The sequence below is a fragment of the Episyrphus balteatus genome, chromosome 4 (assembly GCF_945859705.1).
Source record: "Episyrphus balteatus chromosome 4, idEpiBalt1.1, whole genome shotgun sequence".
Classification (NCBI taxonomy): domain Eukaryota; kingdom Metazoa; phylum Arthropoda; class Insecta; order Diptera; family Syrphidae; genus Episyrphus; species Episyrphus balteatus.
In genome coordinates, this window is record NC_079137.1 from 4,291,235 (window position 1) to 4,310,553 (window position 19,319).

The 19,319-nt window shown below is 29.5% G+C and overlaps 1 protein-coding gene across 1 annotated transcript in view; it reads right to left on the minus strand.

The window, feature by feature from the left end:
* The window catches only part of LOC129920210 (protein sarah), a 79,760-nt gene extending 60,777 nt beyond the window's left edge, over positions 1-18,983 (minus strand). Inside the window, exon 1 of the mRNA XM_056001459.1 lies at positions 18,237-18,983. The gene's annotated coding sequence lies outside the window, so the exon portion shown is untranslated. The remainder of the gene's footprint in view (positions 1-18,236) is intronic.
* Positions 18,984-19,319: the final 336 nt, after the last annotated feature.

A 19,319-nucleotide genomic window follows, 5' to 3' on the forward strand; every position in this document is an offset into this window, starting at 1 on the left:
AAAGGTTTGAAAAATAGGTTCCACACTTTTTTTATGACTGTTTTCTTAATTATTGATTTGTTGCAGTATAAACAGTATTAAAACAAACAGAAAAGAGGTTGTGTTGTGACAAAAAGCTTCCACTCCACAATTAATTGACAAATAGGTATCACTTACAAAAGAAAATTGTATGTAGTAACAGTTTAAAATTGTGGAACGTATTGACGTTTTGATTATACTAGACTAGAATAGATAACTAATACAAATCATGCAAGAATTAGTTCCACTCAGTGGAACGAGTCTTTAAGCTTTATAGATGTTTTTTTCTCAAATACGTTCCACACTATTTTACCTGTGGAACGTATTCATATTTCTTCCCAGTGCAGTTGATATGAAGAGGATACAAAGTTTAACTCTGTAGGGTTCATTTAGATTCATTCATGAAATTAATGCAATTAACTAATATTTCATGAATACGTTCCACAACTGTTTCACTAATCACGGAAGCACAGTGAAAGTAGGTATTGATGTAGAATGGAAATTTTTAAAGATGAAAAAAATTACGTTTTTTATGAAAATATAAACTGTGGACCTTGACTTCCCACAAAGACCTCATTTTCACTTCAAATCTACAATCCACCTCGCGTGAAATGAAATAGTCCTTCTAATTATTTCAAAGTCTGTATTGTATGTTAACAACCATGGATGGAGAAGGGAATTAAGAAGTGAAATATACCAATCAATAGATTTTGTTTTATGGTACAACTTGTGGAACGTAAGTTTTAGAATTTCAAGCCTATGATTTAATTTCAATCAAAATATGGACTTTTTCAAATATTAGAGATAGATTTCTTCTTAAATTAAAAACGAATACCTTCTACAAAACTTGAACTGGAGCATTCAACCAGGCGTTACTGTATGTAACCACGTTGTAATTTTAAACCTTGAAAACAAAGTGTACAACAATACCAAAAGTGTTAATAATGAAGGATACAAAAAATTAACTTAATTTAAATCTTCCACCTGCACCTGCTCAATTTCCACTTTTCTCAACAAAAAAAAAAAGTAATTCACAAAAGATTCACCTTGAACAACCATTAAGCAGAAAATAATAATAAAAAAAAAAAAAACTCTTGACCTACCCCAAAGTAATTAATTTATTTTACCAGAGAATCTTTTAATTGAAAAATCGTTTGTGTAAAAAGATACATACATATATAAAATTCCTATTTTCCACTGACGTTGAAATTCGTTTATAGTTTTTTATTTTGATTTTTTTTTGTTTTTCTCTCTCTCAAGGAAAACAACAAAGTGAAATGTTTCAAAGAGGTCAATTTCAATGAACACTGACTGACTTTTAATAATAATCGTTAAAAATATATTTTCTAAGAATCGGAGAGGAAGCTATAGGAAGTGAAATATAATTATTTGCGTTTACTGGCAACGAAGACGACGAAGCAAAAGTGGTTAGATAGAATTTTTTTTTTGTGGTGGAGTTTTTTTAATTGATATTTATTTAGAAACCATCATGATTCAGTATAATAGTGAAAGGATTCAAAGACTTGATTTTGTTAAAAATGTTTTTTTTTTTTTTTATTGAGTAAGAAATTATAAAGATTTTATGACTTAGTCATAATATTATAGTGGAATAACTAAAGCTGGAAAAATTAAATTTATTAGGGAACTGTGCCGAACAGCTCCGATTTTTATGATTTTTTTTAAACTAAAATATATTTCTTTTTTCAAAAAATAAAATTTATCTAAATTGCAAAATACCTATGTTTTCCGTCAAACTTTTAAACTCACATTAAAGTCTTCAATAGTAACAAAAAGATTGCATTAATTTTTTAGTTTTCGTTCTGAAAGATTTCTTATGGTTTCTACTTCGTTTACTTTCCACTATTTATACAGGATTATTTTTTCTTTTATTAAACAATAATTCTCGACAGTGGGCATCTTTTCATCTCATTTAAGTGTCCATGGGTAAGTTTTTTTTTTTTTTTTCATTAAACAATAAGAAATAAAAATCCCTCCATTCAATCCAATACTTATCGTTGCAGAAATGGATAAAAGGCTTCTCCAAACAAAAGATAACCAATGAAAACATATTAATAATGCTCAGTTGCATCAAGTTTTCTTTAGGGATTTGGATAAATTCTCTCATTGTTTATTTGATGAAAAAAAAACATTATATTTCAAGAGAAAAAAAAAAAAATCAAATGACGTGAAATAATATTTCCCTCTTTTGGGAACGTTAGCGTTGCACCTAAATTTCCTTCAAAATTTCATTTCACTCAAGTTTTTGTTTGAAGAAAGTTTATGTCAAGAAAAGTCCACGATATCCGATTAAAAAATTTTTGAGAAATATATTTCTAGGGAAAAAAAATTTCCCTTGCGGCTTTCATTATGACACGATTTGCAAATGATTTTTAAATTGATATGAAAACATACGCAAAAAAGAATAGTTAAAATGAATACGTTCCACAATTTTTATCTAGTGTTCATATCTTGTGCAATAAATGTCCAACCCAGTTAACGTGAAGTTCACGTGAAATTTCCAAAGTTGTTACAAGTTTCACTCGATATTAACATTTTCCTCCAAACTGGTTTGTTGTTTGCCACCAAAATTAAAGTGAAAACGAGTTGCCAATAATTTCGCATTTTCATTGAAAATAAAACAAATTTCGCCCGAAACTCAAACTAAGGGAAAAGTGATGTTCAATTTTTCCTCTCCTTATCCACTCCTTTCTATAATTATTCCCTTTTCACTCGAACTGAATTCAAGGGTTCAAGTTCTCGTAGTGAAAAAGGTAAAAAATTCCAGACAAAAATGAAAAATAAATGGATTCCACAGTGTATTTACAAGTCACACTACCAATTTTTCAAAATGTAATGTGAAAGGAAAACTTCTATTGTAGTATTGAAGATTTTAAAATTTGTCAAACAAAGAACTTTAAAAGTTGTCAAACAATACACTCTTACTAAAAAAAAGGACCTGTGGAACGTAAATTTTCAACGGAAACGATTTTTGTAATTGTTTCATTTCCACGCGGAAATGTTTTCCACATGAAATCTGTTAAAGTTACCAACAACTATGATACGCTTTTTTACAACTTGAAAGGATTTTCTCTGCAGTAAAAATTTATTAATTGTAATGAATCCAGGCATGATTTCAATGAACTTAAATATATATTATTATGGGCAAAAGCCTCTTCAATTGTCTCCAAATAGAGCCTGAAGAAAAAGAAAAAAAAAAATAATAAAAAAGGAAAATTTATTTGAATTCCTTTTTATTTTATAGTATGTTTGTATGTAAACCCAACACCCTGCTGATAAATTTTCCCACCTAAGGGCTACAACAAACGAATAAATTCCCACTGCTTCTGGGGGATTATCCGTATGCCACGTGAAACAGGCAAAATGGAAATTCAATTAAACTGTTTGTTATTTTCTTCAATAAGCGCACGAAAATAGAAGATATTTTAGTATTATTTTTTTTTTCTGTTTATTTTTGTGTTTCATGACCCAAAAGTTTTTTTCTTTTTGTTTGGGGTTTTGAAGTGGGTTCGTTTTTTTATTTGAAACGTCACTAAAACTATTTTTTATTTTTAGTTATGTCATACTTTTAAGGGGAAACAAACACAAGAAAAAAAAAAACATTTTGGTTTATTTTTTAAACTGACTGACAGTATACTAAATTGGAATGCGCACTAAGAGCAACGGTGACGTGTTAGGTAGTGTGCATGCCACATGCATCAAGGACATTTACCTTAACTGACAGCAAATTCATCCCGAATTTATGTGTACCTTCATATTTCATGGCAAAAGGGAATTACAATTTTTGCATATATAGGAAAAGGTGTCTTTTTGAATATACTACATTATATACCACTTTGATGGGACTTGCAATTTTTTAACATAAACTATATATTTTTTGTAAGGAGATGATGACGGAATGACTTTTTGAGTATTAAAAGTCATGTCAATCATACCGAGTATTTTTTGAGGAGAAACACAAAATTTCAAAAAGAACTTTGAATCATGAAACATTTTTTTTTTAAATTGATCATGACCATGATTGATGATTATAGATTTTTTTTTTTGTTTGAATTTTAAACTTGAAGAATATTTATGTGAAAATGGATACGTAGTTAGATTTTTTGCGAACAATTTTTGTCCACCTCGAGTTCTATATACCTACATACCAAAAATCATCGTTTTTAAACTCCGTTTAGGAAATGTTAAAAAAAAAACAATTTTTACACATATAATAACTCATACAAAATATCTTTTTTTTTTTCTAAAGTCTTAAAAAATTTTGAGCGTTTTAGACGATTTATTACACTGTGCAAGTCGAAATCTTTGACAAGTGCGCTGTTGACTGTTTCCCCCTATTTCGGACCTGAGAAATCGATTGGCATCATTAGTTTTTCGATTTATCGGTACGACTTCGAACAAAATTTTTTTCGGAAGTTTTTTCAGTACTTTTAAGCATTTTGCCCGGTTGAAAGTCATTTTTCTTGTTTATATTGCTATTTTTTTCTGCTCAAACGTTATTTACTACCAGCATAAACTACTGGCTTTGTGAAAATGTATATCTTAGTAACGAATGTGTTGCCGTTGTGTTTTAATACATTTTTTTTACATTTGAAGCCGATTTGTGAGAAAATTGTTTCTACCGCCTAAACGAATTAATCTTATCCTTCACTCCCATACAATTTTTTTCTGTAAATAATCTAAATAATCCTTATACATCATTTTATTTATGAAATAAAAAAAAAAAGTTTTGAAAAAAAATTTATTTTTAGTTTAAAAATAAAAACAAAACGACAACACCGGCAATTTTAAACACATAGATTTTAAAGTATTTTTCATTACCAACGTTTAAGAACAGAAAATATTAAAATTGGATCTGTAATTTGCTTTAGTTACTCCACTAAAACGTAATAAAACGATAACAATGCAAAAAAAATCCAAATTTTTTGAATTTTTTCAACAAAAACTTGCTAAATTGTTAAATAAAGTGCATAAAATTGTTTATTTGTTTTATGCTGGTAGTAAATAACGTTTGAGTCGAATAAATAGCAATATAAACAAAAAAATGACTTTAAACCGGGCAAAATACTTACAATTATTGAAAAAAACTTCCAAAAAAATTTTGTTCGAAGTCGTACCGATAAATCGAAAAACTAATGATGCCAATCGATTTCTCAGGTCCAAAATAGGGGGGAACAGTCAACAGCGCAATTGTCTCAAAAAATTTTTTGAAAAAACTTGCACAGTGTTATTTTGCAGACTTTCTATATAAAAAAATTTGCTCTCAACAAACATATTAAACTATTTTGGCTCAACAAATTTGAGGTCGCAGGATAGGTTTCCATCAAAAAATTTGTAGTTTTACAAAAGGTCATGATAATAATTAAAAATAGACTGCCTTGAGAATATTTACAAATTCAAATAATGTTATTATAAATAATTGACATCTTTATTTTCGTATTTTGTATTTATTTTTAAATAGAATGTAAATTAACTTCCCAAGTCACACTTACCTGAGAAATACCACAGCCAAATAACATAAATAGAAAATAAAAATATACAAAATATTCATATTCAATTTAGTCAGTAATAATAATTATTAAAATACTAATGAAATTACTGACAAATTAACAATAACACGTGTGGCAATGACTGTATGACAACCAATGCAAATGACTGCCTGTGTCGTTCTTAATTAATTCACACAAAATGATTGAACACACAACATAAAGTGTTGTGGCTCGTGACCACATTTATTTATGGGAGCGTTTTGGTTCTGCCAGCCGCAATCAAAATTTGTCACACAGAAGCCCTTTATAGCCCAGGGAAATTAGTAATTTAAATCGCATTTTTCGCGGGACAAAATTTTTTTCATGGAATGTGTTCGGGTGGTTGTCCTTATCATAAAAGTCAATTTGTTGGGAAAATTGGAGGTTGGGAACAGCCGCCATCTTGGAAAAGAGATTGGTAGCGTTTTTATTGAATAGCTCCATTGTTATTCATTTTAACAGAAAATGACAAAGGTAGGACTTATTAACAATAAAATTATCTAAACAATGATATACAAAACAATTCCGTGAGTTGATTAAATAAAATTTTATAGTTGGTCAAAGTGCGGGTTTGTATCGCAAGGTTGGGACAAAATGACATTTTTTCATATATCTGACGAACTTTTGATTTGTTTGGATAATTCTTCAAGAATGTATTATAGTACTTATAATTACCTATAAAATGAGCCCACAATCGTTATTGTAACCATCGTATTGTAGAAGTAATCTAACTCCGAAACTCTCCATGTACTAGTCAAAAGTGAGAAAAAAGCTAGTTTTTTGCTAGTAGGCCGAGAAAATTTTGGGAGTAGAGGTATAACCAAAATATAAGTACGCAGTTTTGCTGCCATACTCGTGTTAATGTCGATTTCAAAGGTCTGACAACTCTAATTTTGGGCTTTATACGGTTTTTGGGGGGTTAAATAACTTAAATTTTCCAGTTAACGTGAATGGGCTAAATTTGTACTATTTGAAATTATAAATATACAAGCTGATGCTCTATTATTTTTCCTAAATCTGGACACCTTAATCTCGGCTATGGGGTTAATAGAACTCACGATATAAGCTTTTTTAACTAACCATATCAGGCTTTTCAATTCAAATAAACAAACAAAAATCGAAACAAAAAAGCCTCTAAAACATAATCGTATAAACGGCTTATATCTTGAGTTCTATTGGTCACATCCTCAAGATTGGGGTGTCTAGATTTAGGAAAAATAATAGGGAATCAGCTTGTATATTTATAATTTCAAATAGTATAAATTTAGCCCATTCACGTTAACTGGAAAACTTACGTTATTAAACCCCCCAAAAACCGTATAAAGCCCAAAATTAGAGTTGTCAGACCTTTGAAATCGACATTAACACGAGTATGGCAGCAAAACTGCGTACTTATATTTTGGTTATACCTCTACTCCCAAAATTTTCTCGGCCTACTAGCAAAAAACTAGCTTTTTTCTCACTTTTGACTAGTACATGGAGAGTTTCGGAGTTAGATTACTTCTACAATACGATGGTTACAATAACGATTGTGGGCTCATTTTATAGGTAATTATAAGTACTATAATTCATTCTTGAAGAATTATCCAAACAAATCAAAAGTTCGTCAGATATATGAAAAAATGTCATTTTGTCCCAACCTTGCGATACAAACCCGCACTTTGACTAACTATAAAATTTTATTTAATCAACTCACGGAATTGTTTTGTATATCATTGTTTAGATAATTTTATTGTTAATAAGTCCTACCTTTGTCATTTTCTGTTAAAATGAATAACAATGGAGCTATTCAATAAAAACGCTACCAATCTCTTTTCCAAGATGGCGGCTGTTCCCAACCTCCAATTTTCCCAACAAATTGACTTTTATGATAAGGACAACCACCCGAACACATTCCATGAAAAAAATTTTGTCCCGCGAAAAATGCGATTTCATGCCCATATTTTGACTAATTGCCCTGAGCTATTATGACTTGTGGTTGGGTTGTTTTTGGAAATTTGTTTTTGTTTTTCTTGTCTTTTTAATAACAAAAAAACACTCCTTGGCGGAGATTTTCAACGAAAATTTAATGGGCAATTAATTTTTGTTGTCTCCCTTAAAGCTATAGTAGGTAGGTAGGATGTGAGAAAATATTAAATATTATGCAAATGTGTATAAAACTGTTTTTATCTTCTCTTGATGTTAAGTATCAATTACCTGCCAATGTTCTATTCAAATTAGTTTCGAATAGAGTGTTATTTTATCGATTCATATGAAGTAAAAAAAAATAGCAACTAATTATAAATAAAAAATAATTGTTATTCACAGATGCATACAGAGGTGAATTATTATAGGGAACCTAAATGTTCTCACAAAAAAATTCAAGATCAATAGTCACGTAATAATAAATAGTCTCTGTTTTGGTTTATGTAAGTTTTGCATCTCAATTTCTTTATAATTTCGGTACCTTAAGTAAATTCGTGATATGTGAAAATCATTTTAATTTTTAATTTTAATCAAGAATGGAATGATTCTATAATAAAAGGCTTTAATTTTTTAATTAATATCCAGACTTGAAGTACGCTGTTAAAAAAGAGCGAAATTTTTTCAAATTGAGAACAACTAGTCTCCGTGAAGCCAGAACTGCGACCTCAAAATTTTTTGATACAAACTAGTCTAATTCGTTTGTCCATGTTTGTCAAACCAACATTTTCGTTTGTGTGGACAGAAAAAAATTTAGAGCAAATTGATTTTTTATACAGTCTGAAAATGAAAAAAAGCTAAAATAGACGTATAAAACCAATTGCAATCGTTTGTCCACCTCGAGTTCTTTATACATACCAAAAATTTTCGTTTTTCCATACTCCACTTAGAAAATATTAAAAAAAAACTATTTTTTATAACAACTTTAATACTAAATGTCATTTTTTTCTAAAATCCCCAAAAATGATTTTTTTTTACTAAAATGACGATTGTTTGTCCACCTCGAGAAATGGGTACAAAATTTGCACTGAAAAATTTAAAATTTCTCAAAATTCTCAAAAAGAAAAAAATTGCAAATATTTAAGTTAAATTTAGTCGCATATTGTAGAAAAAAAATAACTCTTAATTGCATACATACAAAATAGAGACAACATTATCCAAGCAAATATTTTTTTAAATTTTTATGAATTAAAGTGTTTTTTGGGGTATGAAACAGAAAACAAATTATGCAGCTCTCTAGCTGCAGCTCCATAGCCAAAATTTTGACTTTACAACCGTATAATTTTCAGTTAGTGAATGGTCAAAAAAATTCAGACGATTTTACTACTCAGTCAGTTTTCAGTTATTAAATTAGAGGAAACTAAGAAAGTCACTGTGGTGTATACGTAACTTTTTTTTTGTAGTTTTGAGGAATTTTTAATTTTTCAGTGCAAATTTTGTTCCTATTTTGAATATCTCCTAAACGTAGGGTGGATAATTTTTGATATGTTCAGTTCAGGCTTCACCAAGCTCTGATATTTCTGCAAATTTCTATGTAATTCGACTATATACCCTAACTTTCCATTTAATGTACCTATCAATTTTAAATTTTATCATAGAGTAAACTCTTTATTAAACTGTAAATTGTTCATGTCTATAAAATTCAATGAAATTTTCTCATCATAATACTTTTTTTTTTCTTTCATCCTTTCTCAAAAAACCACCAACAAGAGTGAAAATATTTTTAATAAGAAAACCAACAATATAGACGATAACAATTGAAATTTACATTTGACTTACTCTCAACAAAAAAAGAGAAAAAAAAAGGAGAAAACTGATAGCACCTACGCATCACATGTAAAAGAAATCCAATTCAACAAGATTCTACTTTGGTTAATAAATATGGAGAAAGACATTTTTGCTCCAAGGTAACTCAACACACTTGTGTAATATTTTCCCTCAGGTTCTCATCATTATTATATGAAAGTTGTTGCTAAGGTGTTTTTTTTTTTTTTTTTTGTTTTGTTGTACCGAGATATTCTTTTTGAAATCAAATATCCATATTTTGAAAGTCGTTTACCTCAAATTATTCATGGTTTATGAAAAAGCAAATAAAATAAGTTAAAGAAGAAATTCTCATGAAAATCAATTTTTTTTTTTTTTTGATTATGTCATGGTTATTATTTCTTTTAGTTGTATTGGAAATGTCTATGATCAGAGGAAAGAAGTAAAAGAATTTGATGAATGACATGAACGAGACACTTTAATACAACAAAAGGTTAAAAAAAAAAACAGCTTATGACGGCTAGAAATAATGTATCGCGACAAAATAAGTCTTTGTTGTATCCCACTTCTGATTTTGTAATTATCTGATGTAAAAAAACCATCATTAAAAACAGTCTGCTTCAAAAATGTCTGAAAATTAAAATATCGAATTGGGCCAGGAGCTCAATTTACTAATTTTGATTTGAATGAATTGTGTTACATTTAACAATAACCAGTAGGTAATTTGTTGCAGAACGGAATATGTACCTAAGGGTAGCAGACTGTTACCAACTGCATGAAATAAAGCAAATGAATAGCTAAAATCACTTATTGATAAACATATTCAAATTTTTAAATAAAAGTTGTAGAAAAGAACATGCTGAAGTGTTTAATGTTAATTAAATCTACAAACTTCTCAATTTCGTTTAAGAATTTAATAAGAGAAAACAATATTTTAAAGGCTCTACCTTCTTTAAGTTTTTAAAGGGACGGTTTTGACATTTTTTGTAGGTAATATTTTTTGAAAACTTGTGTATTTAAGTGTTAAAAGCAAAAAAAATAGTATTCTTTTATTTTTAACTGACCATCGACTCAGATTTTCCAAAAAAGGACTTTTACGACCTTAAAAAAACGCCTCATATGTACGCAACTATAGTCACTATGTGATTTGTGAGTTTCCCAGAATATCTTAAACATCTTTTTATAAAATTATTTTGGAAACCAAGAAAAATTGACACATTTGCTTGTGGTTTTATTTCTTTGATGTAACTTTACTTTAATTAAACCATCTGATGATTAAAATTTCAAGCATTCAAAACATTACCTCGAATAAATGTATGTTGTAAATGTATACACATTTCTATTAAATTACAAGAACCCTTTTTTTTCTAACTATAGTGATTTTTCATTCAGCAGAAATCTGACGAGAGTGAAGTAGTACTCTATTATCGTCTAATATAAAGGTTCGTACGTAATTAATTTCTTGTATATATGTAGGTATATATTTTCTCTCTAGAAATGCCTCTACATGATAAGAAGGATTATTTTCCTTGGATACCAAAAATAATTCGGAATCTGTTTAAGAATTCCTTTTTAATTTTAAATCATATTAAAACAGATCCCTGTCTCTAATCTAAATTCTGAATTATAATTCCATACAATGAATATGGATTTTACAATTTTAATGCCTATTTTTGGAGTAATTTTATTCAAATTAGTATAAAATGTTTTAATACCTATTCCCCACTGGTTGTAAGATTTCCTACTTTTGTTCGTTTCTAAGTCTTTCATAATTATAATCCTTAAACATTCTTAAAAAAAAAAAAAGTAATATAACCCATATCACTCAAATCATTAGAAGAAATGTCACACTCATCCACACTCACTTTCATAATTCATATAAAACACTTGAAGAACGATCCCAGTTTTTTTTTTTTTTATTTAACCCTTATCTCACCTTAAACCACCACCATCCTTTTTTCCTATATAACACTCTAAATTCATTAATCACATCTTAAGGCTATATTCCTTAAGGCTTATTCAATTACGGTAGGGCTAATTTATACAGGGTGATTAGCATTTAATATGACAAAGAAAAAGGAATAGGGTGTCTTTGTTTAGACAACTCACTATGGTGGATTGCTTTTACTTTTCGTCAAGTTTTCGTTCACTTTTCTTTTCAAACTAAAAGAAGGCTACAGTTTTTTTAAATGAATTTCAACTGGCTTTAATTATTAAAAAAACTACTATTCACTTAATTGCTTTTGAGAATTTGAAGTTTCGTTAAGTTACTTTTCGTTCTTTTTTGACATAACCTTATAACAAATTCTGAATACTTTGATAAAAATGAATTGCCGGAAAGCCGCTTATGTGGTAGATAGTATGAAATTGGGAAAATGCACGGAATTCAAATGACGATTTGTTACTTTCGTTCAATTTTTGTTCATTTTTGCTTTCAAATTAGAATAAGGCTATTCGCTGAAGTTTTTTTTATGTAAATGAAAGCAAAGATATTTTAAGAGGAAATTATTTTTAGTCGAAAGAAAAAAGAGCAACACTATTTTCCATGATAAAATTCTCTAAAAATTACACCATTAATTGTAAGCTGGTTATTGTCTGTATATTTCTGTCGTTTTCTCTACTCAACGAAAGTTCATATTTGCTTAAAATCTCGACTTCGAGTTGTATTTATTTTTGTTTAGGTGCAAATGTGTAATTTCCCCTTTCATTGATTGTTTAAAAAAAAAAACCTTATGACGTAAAACGTATTAAGTCACCATGTATGAATTCAGTTTGAGTTCATTGAAAAAATTAAAAAAGAAACCAACACACAAAAAATGTATTCATATATCCTCTCTTTTTCGTAAACCTACTACAACAGACTTCTAACCGTTCCGAGACAAAGAAGAATAAACCAAGCTAAATCGCAGAACGTGATCAAAAACAATATTCCGACTATTTCAACCTCATCCTCATCGCCCTCTAACGAAACCCCACTTTTGCACTCATTGTTCGGTGTAAAATCTAATTTTGTCAAAAATGTTTGCTTTTTACGTCAGAAAATGAGAATGAAGATAAATAAATTGGATTCGGTGGGTGAATCTTTTTCTTTTTTCTATTCTTTTTTTTTTATTTTGTTTTGTTCTTTTTTGTCTTTGATGGGTTCGCCTTGCTCTCAATTTATTTGTTTGTTTGCCACTTGAATTTTTGAACTCAACGTAGGAGATGATTTTGAACATATAAAGAAGAGAAGTAAAAATGACAGTGGCATTATAGAGCGTTATGGCAATATTCTCTCTTTGGTCTACCAACAAATCACATATGTACGAGTACTTTCTGTATCACGTGTGGCAATCTGTTTCTATTGTTAAGTGTCTTTTTGTTTTTATTTTCCTTTTTTTTCTTCTTTCTTTTGATTTAGTTTGATATTTGTTTTTAGAAGTAAAAGTAATGGGGAAAACCATAATTTGGACTACAATGTTGTAATAAAAAAAAAATAATAATTGAATCATTTCATGATTGCATTAGGTTTTTGAAGGAAGTTGAATTGAAACAAGTTGTTGACATTTAAAAAGGAGACACTTTTCAACGAAAGTTTAAATTGAAATGGTCGTTTTCTTTCACGACATTTTTTGAAATTTGAAAATATAAAGTCGTGCTTAATTGAAGATTATTTTTCTGAAATAGGGTTTTAATAAAACGATATTAAGGGTACCTTATAAAGTGTTTAACTCTATTTTTAAAAAAATTATACAATATCATTTGTTTAAGAATAGTTAAGAGGTAAGACACCTTAAACCTTCGCAAACTACAGACTTTCTATCGAATCATAGTTTAGTCGAACACTTGACCAGTATGAAAATATGTATCTATATGAAAACGATTTAGTATCGATCGATTAAAAAAATTACATGATTATCCTTAAACTTAATAATCGGCAAACTGTCTTCTTCTTATTATATTTTTTTATGAATATAAATGTGTTTAAATGCTAACTTAAACACAAAATAAAGTTTTAAGGAACTAGTTTTAATGAAAAAAGAGTTCACCAGCTTTCAATACCTACTAAAAATATTTTTGTTTATTAGAAACATCGATAATCGTTTGAAACCGCTTGAAATCGTTTTAATTGTCCATTTTAAATAAAAGTAGAAATTTCAATCACTTTATTCGCATACATCGGCTAATCAAAAATCACTTTCATCAAAATAACGACGTAGGAAATCGCTTCTGTCGAAACCGTAGCCTAGGACTCGAAATAGAAATATATTTTAAAATAGATTTTGAATGAACAACAACAACTTGTGTGTGTTACCACCAAGTTGTTGTTGTTCATTCAAAACCTTCAATGTAAATTGATTACACAGGCAGCATCACTGCAAATATGAAAAGCCATACAAAAACCCCTTTCTAATTTTTTAATAGGGTTTAATTAAAACACAACAATAAAAACCGTTTTTATTGTTGATTTTTGTGAGAAGTTAACCAAACTTTATAAGGATGCTTGTCGCACACCTGCACTCATTTTTCTTTTTTATAAAAAAAAACCTGCATTTATGTGACTGTGTTTGGTTTCGTTTAGTTTTTGAGGGCCAAATTGTATTTAGTGTACGCACTCATTTCCAATCCGACTATTCAATCTTCCCGGTATGCGCACAAACAGCCCAGATCAACTATACTTTTACCCGCTAGAATGTCTGCGGTGTGCAAGGGCTCTTAAAGTTATAACTAGTTTATCTAGTTTTCAAAAACAAATTTTTTGAATAAAAAACAAAAACTTTTAAAAATCAATTTTTTTTTTTTAACGAGTTGATAAATTTTTCCAACTTGGCTTCAAGTTGTTTATATCGTTTATGTCGTTTTATCCTGAGCAGATCGATGAAGTACAGAGCTAAACAATTTTGTGCTCTGATATGTCTGAGGTAAAAAATAAACACAGATATCTTTTTTACAGTTGTGTAATTTCATTAATCAAACAGCTTTGAAAACTTGAAAGAACTGTTTTTTTCTGCTTCAAAAACGTTCTATTTTCTTTTGTTGAGTGTAGAAAAATGGAAACAAAATATATGTTGTAGAACTTTTTCCTAGCTACAGAATACCGTTTGGTATTTTTACTTTTTACCGACTTCCAAAAACGAGGAGGTATTCAATTCGTCTGTATTTTGTTTTTTGTTTTTATGTTTGTTACCTCATAACTTTGGACTGAGTGAACCAATTTTGATAATTCTTTTTGTATTCGTTTAGTACTGGCCATAGGAACTATTAGAAAAACCATTAAACCCAGTTTTGATCAGGGAAGTCGGTTTTGTTTTTTTGATAAAAAATATTTATAAGTCTCAATCTATCAAACAATAGTTTTTGAGTTAAGAGTACTTATTTTACTTGAACGACACTTTAAACTTAAGATTTTCAGCCAGTAGTCAGCTTCTTTATGTGTAATCAATTACTCATAAAAAAGTTTCTGTTTATTTACAAAAGATGATAAGTCGGAGGCTTTTATCATGTTTTTATAATACAGATTTATTTCGCGTAGCTGTATTGAATATGGACTGAGTAGATACTTATATGTACAGTGCTGCTAAAAACATTCCGGATTTTTTTGTCATTTTCATCAAATAAAATTTTAAATCACAAAACTGGAACAAAATATTGTTTTAATATTTTTTCTAGGTCGTTCATATATCAATTAAGCAATTTCAACAGATAATATCGATCTTTGACACATACAAAAAATTTAACAATTGAAAAATAAAGTAAAGCCAGAATTTCGGCTGTGAAAAACTAACCGGATTTTTTAATGTTAATGTTTAAAGTTAATATTTTGTTGGCACCAACGAGACTTGGACTCGGCCAAATTAAATAAAGTAGAACGAAGAATATGCTCCTAGTCATTTTTCAAAGCTACAAGTACGTTAGTTGCTGAGGTGTGCTTTTTCTTCTCTACCTGGCACTTAAAGATGACCCACAAATTTTCAATCGGGTTCAAGTCGGATAATTGTTGCTGCTTTGTCAAACCAGGAGTGTTTTCTACCCCGAAATACTGTTTTACGAGCTTTTAAGAATTTTTGGCATCTTAACCTGCAGGAAAAGCCAAATTAAAGGCATTTCTTTCTCCTTTTATGGAGCCATTATCGACTCCAACATCTCTCCATTCTGGAAATGACCCATAAATCCGTTGATTTAGTGTAACGGGGTAGAGCCTGCAGCTGAAAACACCCCAAACCATCAATGATCCTCTCCTGTGCTTCACGGCAGGGAGCACATTTTTTTGGTTTCAAACATGTCCAGCGCCTGGCTGCCATTTTACAATCGGAATAGAACAAGTTAAAATTGCTTTAATCATTGAAAAACATATTTTTCCGTTTTGTTATCGAGCAATTCAGATGATTTTTTGTAAATACAAGCATGATGAAGTATTTTCATTTTAAAATTTAAAGTTTTTCTTAAGATCCTTTCATTGCCTACTTTTTTAGACAATGCTTAGCATTAAGGAATGGTTTTTTTCCAAGCGGAAAAAGATTAAGACCAAATCTCTCAAAGCCTTCCTTACTGTACTTGATGTTGAAGGCAGATTAATCTCCTCACAAATCGATTAAGAAGTCGCAAAAGGATCTTTTATTAAAAACCTCTTTATTCGCCTATCAGTTTTTAGGAATATTTTATTATGGCATCCACCCTAGTGATCTGCTTTAACTGATTTTTTTCCTTTTTACTGTTTGACGATATCATACTCACTTGACGTTGCAATTTACAACATTCCAAAGGGATAACATTTGGTTTTATTTCGACTTAAAAGTGTTCTACGACTTAGTAACTAATTTTATGACTAGAATGCGTTTTTTCCGTTATTCCATTAAATAATTTATACAATTCACAAAGCTAACAACTTTGTTTGTCACTGCAAACAAAAAATTTTCAGAAGTGACGCTTAAACCCGTTACCTTAACACCGAGAATCGAAATCCTTGAAAAATCCGGTTAGTTTTGCACAGACGAAATTCTGACTTTCCTTCATTTTTCGATTTTTAAAATTTTTTAATGTATTATGTCGTTTTCGATTGGACGTCCAGAAGCGTCCAGAAGCCTTCTGAAACCATTTTATTGGCATGAAAATGACAGCTTGAACGATTCTGAGAATAGGAATTCTCTTCTCGATTTCAAATCAGAATCTACTCAAGAAGTACTAATACATGAATTTTCAAATGCAAAAAAAAAAAACTCAATCAGTGTGTTTTGTTTTTAATTCAAGAATTAATTGTTTTCTGAAATTGAAATTAATAAAAAAAATAGAAATATGTGCATAAAAGCGATGGAACTATTTATTATGATTATCTTCTTTGTCGTCGTCCTCATAATTATAATTTTTCAACTTTAATACCATGTTTGCCAGAAAAAAAAATTAATTCAAATTTTTGACATTTAGAATTTTCAAAAACGCAAAAAAAAACAGAATTGAGTGGAAGTGATTCAAACCGTTTTATTGGATTTCAGAACGAGTGAATCCTCGAGTGAAACCAATCGAAAACGACATTAAAGAACATTATTTTGTGTTCAAATTCCTTAACTGATATATTAAGGATCTAGAAAAAATATTAAAACAATATTTTGTTCCATTTTTGTGTTTTAAAATTTTATTTGATGAAAATAACAAAAAAAACCGGAATGTTTTTAGCAGCACTGTACATATTTTGAAGTTAAAAACAAATACGAATTTTGAAAAAAATAGACTTATCATGTTTTGAAAATAATTGATTCATTTTATGACACTTTGTTTAGTTTGAATTGTTTATTTTTTAGGTCTGTTTGGATACAAAATATATTTGTTTCTACTATTTTCAACCCATTTTCTGTTAGGGTACTTGAAATATGGTAAGTTTTTTCTAGCGCTTGCCTGAGAACAAAAAACTGTCCATTCTTGCAAATTTCAGTCCAAAAATGTGAGTTTGGTTAAAACCCAAATAACAACAATAAAGAAAAAAAAAAAACGATTTGTTTACAAACAATTGTCAAAGTGTTACCTATATTTCATGGAAAATAAATCAGTTTTATTCAAATTGGGGCGTATTTATTGACACTAGATATTTAAACTGCTATTAAGAAAAACCCGAATTTATCCCACTTGAATTGCATTGGCTAAACTCCAACAACTATGAATGTGCCCATTGTGTTTTTTTTTTTTCCATTTTAATTTTATGCTTATCTCGCTACACCAGATGACAAAAAAAGAAAATTAAATAGTAAAATAAAGAAGAAGAAGATTGGTTTATAATGCAAACTTAAGGCAATAGAAGCAAAAATAGCACAACAAACAAATCTTATTTTTTTTTTTAATAAAGTGGGAACATTGGTTATTTGACAGATAAAATGAAATTTTACAATTGTCAATTGGTTCTGTTTGATTTGTTTTTTTTTTTTTTCAGATTTTAAGTCTTTTTCATTTGCTATGTGAAAGCAACATCCTTTTTCTTTTATTTGAGATTTAAATTATGAAATCTCAATTATTTGTCCCCTAATTTTTTGTTCGTTGTGTATATTTAAACAAAACAAAAAAAAAAATAATGTGCAATTCCCTTCCTTTTCTTCTGCTTTCACTAATTTTCCGCAAACAACGTAAATAACTCGAATCGACGACCCACCGCTATATTTACCCAAATAGAATAACCGAAATAAAAAAAGAAAAAAAAAAACGGTAAAAATAAAAGCAAAAACGATGACGCTTTTTGTTTGTTGTGTTGTGTTTGTGTGTATTGTCTCATCCAAACGGGGTTTTCATCAGTTTTTCCTTGGAGCTGTTATTTTTTTTTTGTTTGTAACCTTTTCCGGTTTTCCTAGTCGTCGTCCATATTATTGCATAAGCTTCCAAGTTGTAAAAAAGGACCAACAAAAAAACAACAACAACAATAACACAAAACCCTTGCCAAAAAAAAGAGAGAATTTGGTTTATACCGTAATTTTTTTTTCTACTCACCTTATTTCACGTCAGAACACCTTTTTACAGTTAGTATCCTTTATTTTTTGCCTTTGTGGGGTTTGAAGCGGGGGAAAATTGGAATGAATTTATTTTGCCAAAGAAACAACAACAAAACAGCAGCTGCGTTTTTTCCGGTTTTTTGTTTATTTTTTTGCTTCTTTTATCAATTTTTCACTTATAAACAATCAATTAATGGAAATTTTCTTTTATATTCCCAAGCTGAATTCGATTACGGCACAATTCCACAAAATTTTTACAAATGAGGAGCAGGACAACACACACACAGAAGATAGAAGAGAGGGAATGAAGTGGTGGTAAGTGTGGAAGAAGAGTCGAGAGAAAAAAGAAAAAGCACGAAACAAATCGATTTGCAAATTTTTTCCTTCTTTTCTTTTTACAGTTGAAAACTTTCAATTATTATTCTTTGCCGTTAGCAAAAACAATAACAATATTAATCTACCGCTATGTTTAGTTGGAAAGAGGAATTCTAATTGGGAATTTTTTTTTCTAGATTTTTCTACTTTTTCTTTCGGTTTTTTTCTTAGGACGGCGAACAATATAATCACACAAAAATGACAAACGACGACCGATACCGTTGGAAAGTTAAAACGAATTTGAGGAAGAGAAGATTTTTGCTTTTTCACTTTGTTGGTTGGATTGGAATTTTGCAAAAAAAGAAAATTGATGAATTTTTTTTTTTGCTTGCGCGAGAGCAGAACTGCGTCAGGTGCTGTTGTGTTGTTGTTTTTTTTTTTGTATTTGATTTTTTGGACAGGTGACAGGAAAAGAGAAAATTTTATTTTACAATGTTGGTAGAAGTGAAAAACAGGGTTGTGCAATCAATTAGTGAGTAAATTGAAATAAAATGTTTTAAGGCCGTTTAAACATTGGTTATTTTCAAACAGCGGCGATTTGAGTAGCATATCCCAAGTAAAGGCTTGGCCACACCGAATTGTATGAACAAAATTCCAAACTGACACATCAACGTTCAGATCTCGATTTTTTTCATTCAATTACCCGTACCTTAAGGCTTGTAGACACCGGAGGGTATGCGGTAGCGGTACGGGTAGAGGTAACGGT